This window comes from Chroicocephalus ridibundus, chromosome 4, assembly GCF_963924245.1.
Source record: "Chroicocephalus ridibundus chromosome 4, bChrRid1.1, whole genome shotgun sequence".
NCBI lineage: Eukaryota > Metazoa > Chordata > Aves > Charadriiformes > Laridae > Chroicocephalus > Chroicocephalus ridibundus.
Window position 1 is genome coordinate 47,573,646 of NC_086287.1, and position 12,916 is coordinate 47,586,561.

General features: G+C 34.3%; 1 protein-coding gene across 3 annotated transcripts in view; it reads left to right on the forward strand.

Annotated features, from left to right (window-relative positions):
* FUT8 (fucosyltransferase 8) overlaps nucleotides 1-12,916 on the forward strand; it is a 130,214-nt gene that overhangs the window by 35,448 nt on the left and 81,850 nt on the right. The window lies entirely within an intron of this gene.

Consider the following 12,916-nt stretch of genomic DNA (forward strand, 5'->3'; position numbering starts at 1 on the left):
CAAGCTTGTGTATGTATGCTGTAAGGTGTCACTATTGGCAGCAGTATGACAACTGATGCCTTCTGAAATAAAGCTTTTTTTTAGTGTAATACTATTAGAATAGGTTCTTAAATTATTTTGCTCAAAATTTTTTGCTGCTACTAAGCCATTTGTAATTTAAATTAACATCCAGATTAAAGATTTTTACCCTGATTTTTTTTTTCCCGCTGGTTCCGTTCAAAGAAATCATCTAGTTGGTTTAAGTCTGCTGATCTCAATGTTTTGTTACTGTTTGATAATGCTGTTTCCTGCTTTTCCTGGGATATTCCAGGAAGAAGACTAATTTACACATGCCTGGGATCTCTGCTTTTCAATTCGTAATTGTTACTTTTAAGTAGCAGATAATTCTTAAAATGTGTTAAGATGTGAAATGATTTGTATGATGAACCTGAAGCTGTGTTACAGTGGATTATTATTTTGATGTCTCACTAGAGTAGGGATCATAGAACAAAGCAAGGTCAAGAAAAAGGAAAACTCAAGCTTTTTTCAGAAAATTAGTGGAATGCAGTTCATGTATTGTAATGGCTTCAGAGAGTATCTTAATAACATATGCTGTACACCCCTAACTGCTTTTATTTCTTCTACATGCCTTTTGGAGCGATGATCTTTCAGGCTCGAACTCTGCATATCTGTCAAAGTTGGCAGTACTTGAGGGTTTTCCCCATTTGCCTTATGTTGAAGGATTGCTTATTGCCTGCATTTAATTTATGTTTCTGCATTGACTTTTTCGTAATTTAGTAATGGTTGTAAACATATAATCTGGAGAAGGAGTTGATGGCAGACAGCATGAGATCTTTTCCTGCTCCATGTCAAATATAATCAGTAGGTTCTGATTTCCTAAAATCTATTGATTTTCTCCAACTCCGTATGTACTGAGACTCAAAACAAACTGTAAAGAAGCATCAAAAGAATTAACTAACATATAATTTGATATTCAGAAGTTTGTTGCAATTTGGTACTTCCATGTATTTATGCTCCTTCCCTGTAGATGCTCACTAAGTCATTTCCAGCAACTTCTGTTAGTGTCTTGTATTTCAGCAGGATCTTAATCTGTGCCATTTCTTTAGTGACCGTAAAAACATGTGTGTGCCTATACGCACACAGGAAAGGATGTTTTTAGTGTGGTTTTTTTTCCTTTTTTTTTGTACACACCTACAGTATTTTTTCTGAAATGGAATTTATTCTGTTACTCTGCTTAATGCTGTAGCTTCTTTTGTTTTCAGTCTAATTTCTAATCTGTTACAGTGAGTAATCAAATGTTTCTTTAATCTAAAATGATTGTTCTGTTTATGAATTGATTATCTTTCTTCAGTAGCTAAATTGCTCAATGTGACTCCTTGTTCAGGGTTCCTCAAGGCAAAAAGAATTTTGCTGTTTTTGCCCCCCTCTTACTCTGGGCCAGTTCACGCAGTCAAATTCTGGAGAGAGTTCTATGCTTTTCTGTTGTGTGTGTGGGGATTTTTTTGTTTGTTTGTGGGGTTTTTTTTGTTCTTTTTTTTTTTTTTTTTTAAATCTTTCTCCACCTGTCATTTAGTTATTCAAGATTAAGGAGTGAACAATTAAGCAAGCAGGGAAGACAAGTTATTTTATAACAAGCTAAGAACCAAGGAATTGCTAAAATTTTATTTTATTTTATTTTTTAATACCGAATATGAGGATTCTTTTGGGATCATTTTGGTAGAATTGGCTGTTGTGCAAAGTGTTTGGGGGAACCTAATGTTTTTCTTTGTTGTCAGAATAGATTCCTCTCCCCGGCCTTCATTTTATTATTGATAATGGTCTCCTGAACATTTTAACATTATCTTCATTTCCAGAATCATCAGAACTATGAATATGTGAAAAAAGTTTTTATGGTGTGTGATTGCAATTATTTAGTGAGTTTCATGCCTTTTTATTTATATCCTAACATTCATCAGTTTTGGTCTATAATACACTTTTTTGTCAAGCAGAGAAAGTCTGAGAGAATAGGGCAGGAGAGAAGAGAAGGCATAACACTTAAAGCAATAAAATGCCCCAAACCAACTAACAAGCAAGCAAACAAAAAAGCTTAAGGAAAAAAGCTCGTGCCAAACTGTTCCAAAAGCCTGTGTTGTACATGGGAAATCTTCCTCAACAGAACTGTGAAATGATGGCCCACCCTACTCTCTGGTGATGAGTGCTTCTTTCATAGGCTATAACTTTATCTTAGTTGGCTATAGTTCTATACTAGGACAAAATCCTTTTCATATGTATATATAAAACTGACTTTGTTGTGTAATTGGTGTAGGTACCAGAAAAATAGAAGGTGGCATATTTAATAGAAACTTTAAAAGAGTTCCAAAGCTTGTCTTTGAGGCAAAACGTCTATAAATATAACTTCTGTGCCAAGCGAATCTGGAGAAACTGTGAAAAAAGGGTTATTGAATATGTATTTAAGTATGGTAGGTTGAAGAAGAGCCAGTTTAGTGGTGATCTGATCAATAAACTGTTATTAAATTTCCTATTGTTGGCAAGGCTCTTCAACAATCACTTTTAGAAAAATGAAAGTCTGCTGGGAAAAGAGAAACAGTCTTTTTGTGAATTTTTAACTCTGTAAAGGAATAGAAAAACAGTAGTATGTGGTTAGTTTTCATAATAGGAAGAGTGTAATGCAAGGATTCATCTTAGTCTGCTCAAGGAACTGTGCTGGGTCATGTGTATTTCATCATGAGAATAAACTATCTGGAAAGCAGGATCTCTTGAGTTTTTCTGTATATAATTGGTATAGGAAACTTAAGCATTATGTTTCGTTCTAAATAATCTTGACATAGTGTTTACATTTTAAGTGTAATTTTTTTTTCTCCACTTCTCTAAAAGAAAGTTAGAAATGAGTACATATTGAGATTTGGGAGGAGGTCTTCCTGTGGTCAAGTGATGAATAAAAAACGCTAATCTGAATGGCACTAAATGAACCTCTGCGTGTAACATTTCATGAAGATATGGCTATTTGTGTTACTCAGTACAGTATGTGGAAGCCTTTTTGAATACTACGTGAAAAGACTAAAAAAAGTATTTTATACTCCATAAATATAAAGTTGAATTTGGTAGTAAAGAAGGTTTTGCACCCCATCCTCCCCGAATTTGTTCTGTATTTGGCTGGTATTGTTTTATGTGTACCTAAATAACAACCAGCAAATTTTTTAGCTTAGTTCAATTTGTTTTGGTTCACGTTTAACAAATGTCAAAATACTGCTTTAGGTCCATTGCTAGCTCAAGGAAGACTATGATTTTTGGGTGAGTTTTTAGATGGAGTTAAATTCAACTCAGTGTACTAAAGGTATAATTCAAACCAATGGCCTTGAATGTTCCTATTTTCTTGATTATGACCTTAATATGCATTGCTTAAGAAAAAGACCTGTGAAGAACGATTTTTGTCTGGCAGTTGTTGCTGTTTATTGCATATATAATTTCTTTGTGTATTGTAATACAAATATTCTAATAATATCTTTTAAAGCCTGTTCTGGCTTTTGATAGCACAGGAATGTTTTTATACTTATGCATAACTGAGTTTCTTTAAAAACTTATTATTATTTCGTAATCTGAAACAAATGAAAACATTCTTGTTGTTTGTAGATCTGGTTGGCAATACACCGTGATTTTTGCTAGCATCAGGAATCCCTTTTGCAGTTTTGAAAACGTTAACAGATCTATTAAAAGGAAATCAGGATAGTGTTTTGTTGGTTGTTTTTTTGTTTTTTAATACTGGAGTTGAATTTTTGATCACCCAATGCTATTTTAGACTTCCATCTACCATCTTTGCCATAAAAAGCAAGGTATACTGGTATATTTAAAATGGATATTCCATCACGTGTATGTTTTGAAAAGATTAACTTCTCATGTATGACTGAAAAAATGAATAAATAAAGATCCCCAAACTTAAGTTTCTTTGGGTTAATGAGAACTGGATCTGAAATCCTTTATTTCTCTCTGGAGCCACCTATGCAAATCACAGTGAGATAAACTCAGTATACATAATTTCTCTTCCACCCTTTGTTGCATAGAGAGGTTTTCGTGGAGAAATCTTATGAAATCTATTAATAAGTATTTAGACCATTTATAAATGATTCCATATAAAAGTACGGAGTACTGTTTTCATATATGTCAATTAAAGAACTTTTTTGTATATATTTATTTCTGTGAAATAACCAGTGACAGTTTGCAATAATAAATTGTATGCCCATCACTCCCTTTTCTCCAAAGGAAAGTAAAAATACCCTGCCAACTACCTGGCATTTGAAAATAAGCTTCTGAAAATCATTAACTAATAAAATTACCCTGGGCTACTACAGTGGTAGAATGTCATGATATTGCATGAATTTTTTCTTACTTGCTTGCTTACATTTCTCTTCACTCTCTTTCCCTCAGTGTTGCTGTCTTTAATATAGATTTGAAATGTATTTAGTAACTACATAACAAAATTCATCTGGCTGTCATTCAGGTAGCTTCTTTTTGGTTTTATTTAAGAAAACTTACATCGGTTTTTGACCTCCTGATGTATGGACACTGATGTCCATCATCACTGCGCTTCTGAAAACTGATGATCATAGTGTGAAGTAGAATATCTTGCCACCAGTTCTGTAACTATTTTAAACTGCCAAAGCATTACACTGACCATAGCAAAAGATTTAACATGCACTTGTGTTTAGCAGATACTGTGGTAGTGAAAGGTAAGATAGCAATGACAAAAGTGATTTTAGTAGTGCCACTCTAGGTAAAAATAAAAAAGCACAGCATTCTCATTTGATCAAGGTGTTATAGTTTAATGAAGGAATTTAACACTTCTTCATTTTGTTCTGAATTTAAAAAGAAGAAACGTTATCACAAAATTAGGATACATTTTCTGAAAGAAATTCAGTGTGAGTGTTCCTTTTGCCATATAAGATGTTTAACTACATAAAGGGCAAGTCTAAGATTCTATTCCAAATAAATGCAGTGGCTACTAACAGTCTTGAAGTCTTTTATGTGGTGTTAATTGACACCTGTAAAGGTTGCTTAAGAAACCATAAAACTGTTATTTAGAGGAACTAATTATCATTGCATTTTCAACATCTTGTGAAATTGTTATTTCTCAGCATCCCAAAAGCTGGACCCAATCTACAAATGTGTTCAAATTAGTATTATGTTTCATTTCAAGTTGATGCCTTTATGAAGAATCTGAAAACAGCAGATATATGTGGTCCAAGTTTATTCAAGTTTGAATAAAGTGCGAGCAGAAGAGGCAGAGTTAGAGTTTCATCTGAGATACTGTAATGATATGCTTAGATATTTTGATTCTGATGTCTTTACAAGTTAATGTTTACAAGTTATGCAGGTTGAGAACAAGAAGATTGTAAAATACAATTCAGTCAGAATTTTGGCGGCTGATTCAGTCTTTATAAAAGCATACATATCTGCAGAAGGCAAAAGCTGTCAGAACTGGTATATCTAAAAAGTTCAATTGAGCATAAGGAATCCTTTCTAAAGAAAGAATTCCAGTATTTGTTTTGTTGGTAATATTGTGTTAAAATTGTGGTGATGGATGGAGAGTGGGGAGAAATTCAATTACTACTTCATCAATGTTATTTGTCTAATTTTCAGTTTCTGTTTTTCCATGTACTTTTAGGATATTTGAATAGCAGACATTATAAGAATTCTTATAATCTTAAACTTATAGTGTTCCTTGAACTTTGAAAACAAGTTGTAATATCTTAATCTATTTTCCCCTCCCCCCTGACAGACTCGAAATGTAAGGCTTTATGGTTACTTAAATTTTAAATGAAGCCTGTGGGTTTTGATGTTCTGGCAATCTCAGTCTTTTACTCTCTGTAACGTGATTAGAAAATAGGCCAGGCACTATTGCACCGAGAATGCGGTGTTGGTATTCTGTGTTTTTATCCCCCCTGATAGGTGAGTTTAGTAAGTAGTTTATTTGACATCACTGACACAAATGCATGTAAAGGAAAAATGAATAGTTCTACAAATCGTTGACTGAATATAATTCTGAAAAGATTAGGAATAACTCAGACCAGTTTTGGCAAATGAAAACGTGTGAAATAGTGTAGGTAGTCAGGGGTTCTGTTTTTTTTTGTTTCTGATAATTCTTGTGTATTGATTGCAGCTGATACTTTGGGTGTGTATGGATGCTTCTGTGAATGTCAGTTGCAGAATCAGGATCTAAGTTAGGGGTGCAAAGCAGAGGGCAATAAGTCCTTTGAATACGGAAGGACTGAATTATACCAGCAGCAGCATGTGACACACTGTGAGCACAGTTTTATTTATTACTCTCTTTTGAAAAGTGCATTCTGCCTGTGGTTTAAATAGTAAACATACACATGAAATGTTAAGTTAATCTCCATGTAAGAATGATGTTGGTATCATTTACTATCAGATTTATGGGACCATTTCTGTCTCAAAATTGTCTTTCTTCTCATTGCCCCTTGACCTATAAACCCAGAGATGGAGTTGCTTGAGGTTTTTAAAGGTCTGTTCAGTGTACTTTTTTGTCTAAAATCTTCTGGTTTTAGCAAAGGCAACTTCAAAAAACAGTACTTCACTTCTGAACACCTCAGGGTAGATAATCATGTATATGTAATGTTTAGGGCATTAGGGAGAAGACCCTGCCCTCCACTTAGCTTCTGCTGCCATTTGTTTTAATTGTAAGTCTGTCATTTTCAAATGGGTGTAGTAGGCTTATTTTATTGTTTTCTTGATTTGTTGTTGCTTTTTCATTTTGTGAATAAATTCAGGAGTAGACGTGTAGGTCCTTTATCCTCCTTCCTTCCTGTGGAGCTGAACTCTAATGCCATCTGGAGTCTCCTTTACCTTTCTAGGTTATTCTGTCCTGAGACTCACTTTGCTGAAACAATTATCCGTCAGACTGGTACTAGATTTATTATCTGCGGCTGGGCCTCAGCCAGGCACTAAGGGTTCCTGGAGCGTGTGACTCCTGCAGGAGGCTGCTCAGAACCATGGAGAGCTCTTTCGAATACCAGTGTGGGTAATAATGGGCATCTTTCAATTTTTCTTGGTGTGGTTGCTAAAATTAGGCTGCACTATTCAGAAAAAAAGGAAGTTGAAGGCAAGTGCTAAAAAAACCTACGCTGAAAGTAGGATCAAGAAGATAATATCTGGTATAAAAGCAAGTACGTGGAAAAAATGTAACTTGCAAGTTCAGGGAATGGTGAGATACTGCTGGGGGACTACTAAACACAGGAGCAGCTGGCCGTGATATAATCACATCGTTATTACAAAGTGTTCACTACAAAGGAAAATACTGCTTTTCTCCCAATAGTGAGTCTATGTGCAGTGATTCTATGAATTTAATGGCTTGCTTTGTGGATGGTATTGTAAGCTTGCCTAGGAGACAGTAAGAAAAACACATGACTACAGGTTTTTCCTAATGCTTGAGCTTTTTAAAAAGGATATTTCAAACCCTACATTATGTTCCTTGTTATCAATCTGAAATACTTGAATGGGATTTCACTAGAAGTACATGTGAGAAAATATGCAAATTTAGCTTTTAAGTAATTATTTACAATACAGTATTCATATTTTTTAGTAATTACAGACTTTGTATGAAAACTTAATTGGTCTTATTTTTAGAATGTTTTGTTTATAAAATAAAATATTCTTTGTTAAAAAAAATTCAAGCAACTTTGTTTTGTTTCTGTTGATAAAGTTATATATTCACACACATTATATACACAAACACAAAAAAAAACCCCAGACCACCTTGCATATTAAAGAAAATAGCTCACTAGTTACGGCTGACAGTTTCTAACACTCACCATGGTTTGACAGCAAATGTATGAATTAGTGATAGTTATGTTACAAATAAAAATGGGAATTCTGACTAACAGTGTAATGTTAATACTTGATATAAAAGGGGTTGAACAAAAAGGTAATACTTTCAAAGGTGTTTTAAACTCAGTAAGTTTTAAACTCATCCATCATTTTCCCTTAATAATATGTCACACCAATTTCAGAAGGAAAAGCCATTGGCAGCTTTATGTGAGCTTTCGACTTGCAAGTTTCACAGTCTTGTTTTATGCATAGCCTTACTATTGTGCAAAGTACTTTGAGTTTTTCAGTTCCTTCACTTTCAAATAAAAGAATAAATGTCTTGCACTTCGGCCATGGTGATGGTGAAGTAGGGAGCAATCAAGTTTTGGTGGCATGGAGCTCTATGAAAGCTGCAAATGAGTGTAAATTAGACAGCATGAACCTATATGCTAATACACGTTAAGTTGCTTACCATACTTGAATTAGCTCATTAATTATAGATCAGATGTCCTTATTGTGCTTTTTAGTGTGTAAAGTTCAGTGTCCTAAAGTAAATGTTTTTTATCTCTGAAAACAGAATAGTGTACAAAAGAAAATTGGAGTGACAAGGGGGAATTTTTACAGGTTGAGATACATATATTGTGACACAGTGGAATCAAACTTAAGGCAAATACTTCTTTATCATATGGCAATATTAGTATTTACAGTGTTTAATACATTTTTTCTTGTTCTAATAAAAGCACTGCATAAAACACTGTTCAATTTAAATTAGAAAATGGTGACACAAAGCAAGGCATTATTTAGATAATGATAACTTCAGACATTCTTTCCCTGATGTGGCCCACTCAAAATTGTATTCTGGCATTTCTGTTACTGGGTTGTCAAATCATCCAGTCTCCAAGCTTCCCATGTGTAACACAGAAGGCTTTTAGCTCTGTTCCGTGACTTTTTTTCCCCAGCTTCTGAATACTGTATAGCCTTGACTACGCTTTGAGTTTGCAAAACTCAAAGCACTCCAGTTTTCTTACGGCTGCCAAGCGTCATGCATTTTTGCATAACTATTACAAACTCAGCAGCTCTCTGCCTGTTTTTCATCTTGATTTATAAATGTCCAGCTGAGTTGTGAACAGGCTGATGTTAAGTTTCTTGATTATTAGATTTTACATGTTGCTTTGATGCTAGCCAAAAGAAGAAAGATTTTACCTCCGATCTTGCTTCTGATGTTTGCAGCCATTAAGGAATGACATTGGGAAGTGGGTGGAAGAGAAGGTTTAGTGGAGAGCTTCAGCACCAACAAGAATGGAGAGGTCAAATTTCCATAAAGGTTGTCCATCTTTTTTGTCCCATTCTGCTCCTTCCCCAAGGTATCTAGATTATGCTACCGATAAGAAGCTGCACTTCCCCCAAGCAGATGAGGCAGCTGTACCTTGGTCCCAGAAAAGCACTGAAAGAGAAAGCAAAACATTTGTGTGTCTGCTTCTGATAAACTTGGATTCTAATGCAAAACTATGGAACAAAGTAATATTTTGGGGGTAGGGAGGAAACATCTCCTTGCTTTGTGAAGTTCTTGGCTGTGGAACCACGTGCAGTATGAAAGATGTTACCTTATTGTTGTGTATTGTAAGCAATGTTAGAAAATTAGCTGTTTTCTTCTTTAACCTCCTAATGAGAAGTTCAGCTTGATTTAAGAGAAATGTCTGATAAAATTTGGAGGGCATTAGCTTCTTTTTAAAATCACGCTTTTTTGTGGCTTTTGGAGAAAGAAAATCAAAAGTTTGGCTGTTGTGGATGAGATTGTCTGAAAAATCATCAAGATCAGTAGACACGTTCAAGTACATTTGAACTAGGCCATGCTAGGGTTCCTTGGGGTCCATTCTTGTAGAGAAGTGATGGCAAATCTGTAGCTTACATGCAGTTTAACTACAACTCACATTTTAGAATCATATCATGTGACCAGTAGTGGGGTCATGCTGGCACAGGGCCTGTTGGTTAATAGAAATCCCCAGCTGCTGGAAGAAGTCATCCAGCAGCAGTGAAGTTCAGCGGGATGTTCCAAGCCTTGTTCAGGGAAATTTCTGAGCACTTTATCTTTTTGGAATACGTGCTATACTGTGTGGCTATTGACCATGTTAAGGTTTTGGTATGCAGCTTGATGGGCTGAAAAGATTGGTCTTCTTTATTCTAGAGGTTTACTGATCTCCAGAAGTGTTTCACAGAATTAGGAGTATTAAGTTCTGTACACTAATAAAAAAATAATAAGTTCTAAGTTTTGTTAAGAAAGGGATGGGGCATTTCTGTTCATCAGCTCTCATCTGACTAATGCAGGCAGAAAACCCAATTCTTTTCAACAACTCCATTGAACTACTATGTATTTTTTGTAAGCATTTTTGGTTCTTCCATTTAAAGGGAATGAGTGACTGAGAATCCATTACCTCATTAAATCATCTGTTTCAATGGCTGATTCTTTTAGCTGTTATACACATACATGTTTAGGAACTCCTTTCCCCTTCCTCATGAGCTGAATTTATCTAGATTAAACTCCTGTGTTATGCTTTTGTTTGCAAGTGTAAGAAGCAATTCAATGTCAGAAATCCTTTCTTTTTTTAACGTTACGTCCTGCTAAATTCCGTAGTCTGTTCTTTTTACTATATTGCTTCCACAGATTCTCACTCTTCCTGTTTTCTTTTTGAATGAGCAGGAGCTATCAGTAGATTATTAACATATTAACTCCGATTATTAACTCTGGAGGAAGATCATCCTTGTTGTTAGACTTGATGTTTGAACTTTTATTATTCATTCTTGACTATGGCTATATTAGGTTAGGGTTGCATGGAGTCAATACAGTAAGTAAACAAGAATAAATAAACCTGCTTTCTTATATGATTGTCCTGTTCGTTTGCTAAGATAATTTTTATCTTACAAAGATGCTTGGTTAGTTCAGATAAGACAAAGGTAACTTCTTGCTTTTCTGTGCTTCTGGTTAATGTATTATCTTAATAGTTAAAAGGGACTGTAAAACTGAAGACCTTTTTATCCATTGCTTATTAAAATAAGTTCATACATATAATTTCCGTGGAGCATATTGTTTCTGCAATTGAGTCTTTTATCTTTCTAAAAGGAAAATCACCAGTTGCTTTTTGTCTTAAGTGTTTGACAGAGAATCTTGCATCTGTTTGACAAGTAAGCAGCTCCTTTCCTTTCAAGGTACAATTCCCTCTTCTGTTTAGAATTGCATCAATTCTAAAAGAATTTAGAAATTACTATATCTTTTTTCAAGCCTTCAAATGTAATATGTTACAAAAATTATAAGCACTTGTATTTATTACTGTATCTAAACCAAAGGAGTGCTTAATATTTTCGGACAATATTTGTTTTTATTGTTGGTGTAAGTCTTTTATCTAGTTTAAAAAAGTTCTTACTTCTGATTAGTTCTTAACTCATGTTAACCTGTTTCAAGGACAGTGTTCTGTGTATACCTTCAACATAAAAAAACACCAAGTGCTGTTGGTATGGATCTTTCTGAACCACTGCCATTGCGATAACTGAACCACTAGGTGTTCATATAGCATAATTTTCAGAATGTTTGGTCTGTGATATTAAAATTACTTAAATTGGGGCGGGTTTTTTGTGGTTTTTTTCCTAATCTCTGACCAAAAGCCATGTTGTTGAAGTAGAATTAGTAGTAATACTGAACTTTTTTCTTCTCCGAGTTTTGTTTTTCTTTTTTATAAATGGAAATAAATTTAATAACTACAGGGGCATAGGACCCTGGATTGGCTATAATTTTGATGAGGTTCTGCCTAGGCTTTCTCTTTATAATTTCCTTCTCAAAGGAGACCAAATGTTTTTTTTAATTAAAAAAGTGACAAGTTTTATTAGAATAACAGCATAATTCACATTCTAAGTATTGCAAACTCAGTGGATAGGGAAGACAGAATAAAAGTAATTATTTTTTTAACAACTTTTTCCCTGCCCACATTGTCATTGTGAGTATACTGTTGCTTCTCGTTCATTACAGTTAATTCAGTGACTTTAAGCTGTGAACTGCACAGTGCCCTCTGATCTGTTGGAATTTTTTCCTCTCATGTAAAGTCAGGCAGCCTATACCCTGCTCCTTGATGCAATTTCTTTGCTTGGGCTGCAAGCTCCTGTACTGCAATTTTCTTGACTGCGATACTGTACAATTTCTTGAACCTCTAGGACCTGAGCATGGTCAGGATATCTCCAAGGAATACTTTCTCTGGGAAGCCCTACCTGACCCATTCATCTTAAGCATTATAATGATTGTGAACCAGGAAACAGAATGCTTCCTGCCCCCTAATACTGTCTGTCAAAAGGAACAGAGCACACTTCTAAAAGGTGTGAAGCTATATACAACTAAAGGTATTACTAGAATTCACAAAAGGCAAGACTTGGCACAATATGTATATTGTCTCTAATAAATACTAAAATGAACAAAGAATGATTTTGTTATGAGAGCTGAATTATGGTTTTAGGTTAAGAAGTTATGAAGAGAGCTTATGTTTTTTGCAGGATAGCAGGAATTTTCTTGAAATTTTGGGAGTTTTATTCTTCTGCTATGGATATCTTTTAAAGGGCTATTAAATTTATTTGTATTTTGTTTTCTCCGGATTTGTGATTTCCTCAGTTGCATTAAGGGATTATTCTAGTATCTTTTAATATTTTGATTAAAAGAAAACTAATTTTCTTTGCAAGGTTTCCTTGATATGTTTATAATTTTTATAAACCGTAACATACATGAAAGAATATATATGAATACTCTTGTATTCATTTTATAAAAAATAAGGTTAAAAATAAATATTCTATCCTTGGTGTTTTTTCTTTTCAATTTCAAAAGTTTTGACTGGTATTTTGAACAGGGAGTAATGCTTAGAAATGGGGAAACAATTTTTTGACAAAGCTGCTAAATGGCTGATTACTTTAATTGAATATGCATATTTATATCTTGCGCTCAAGATTTATAGCATCTTTCAGCTGCAAATTTGATAGTATCTGTAAATATTAATGAATTCAACCTCAAACATAATTTTGAGGTTGGCAAATATTAACAAGGGAAACTGGGGCCTGATGAGACTGG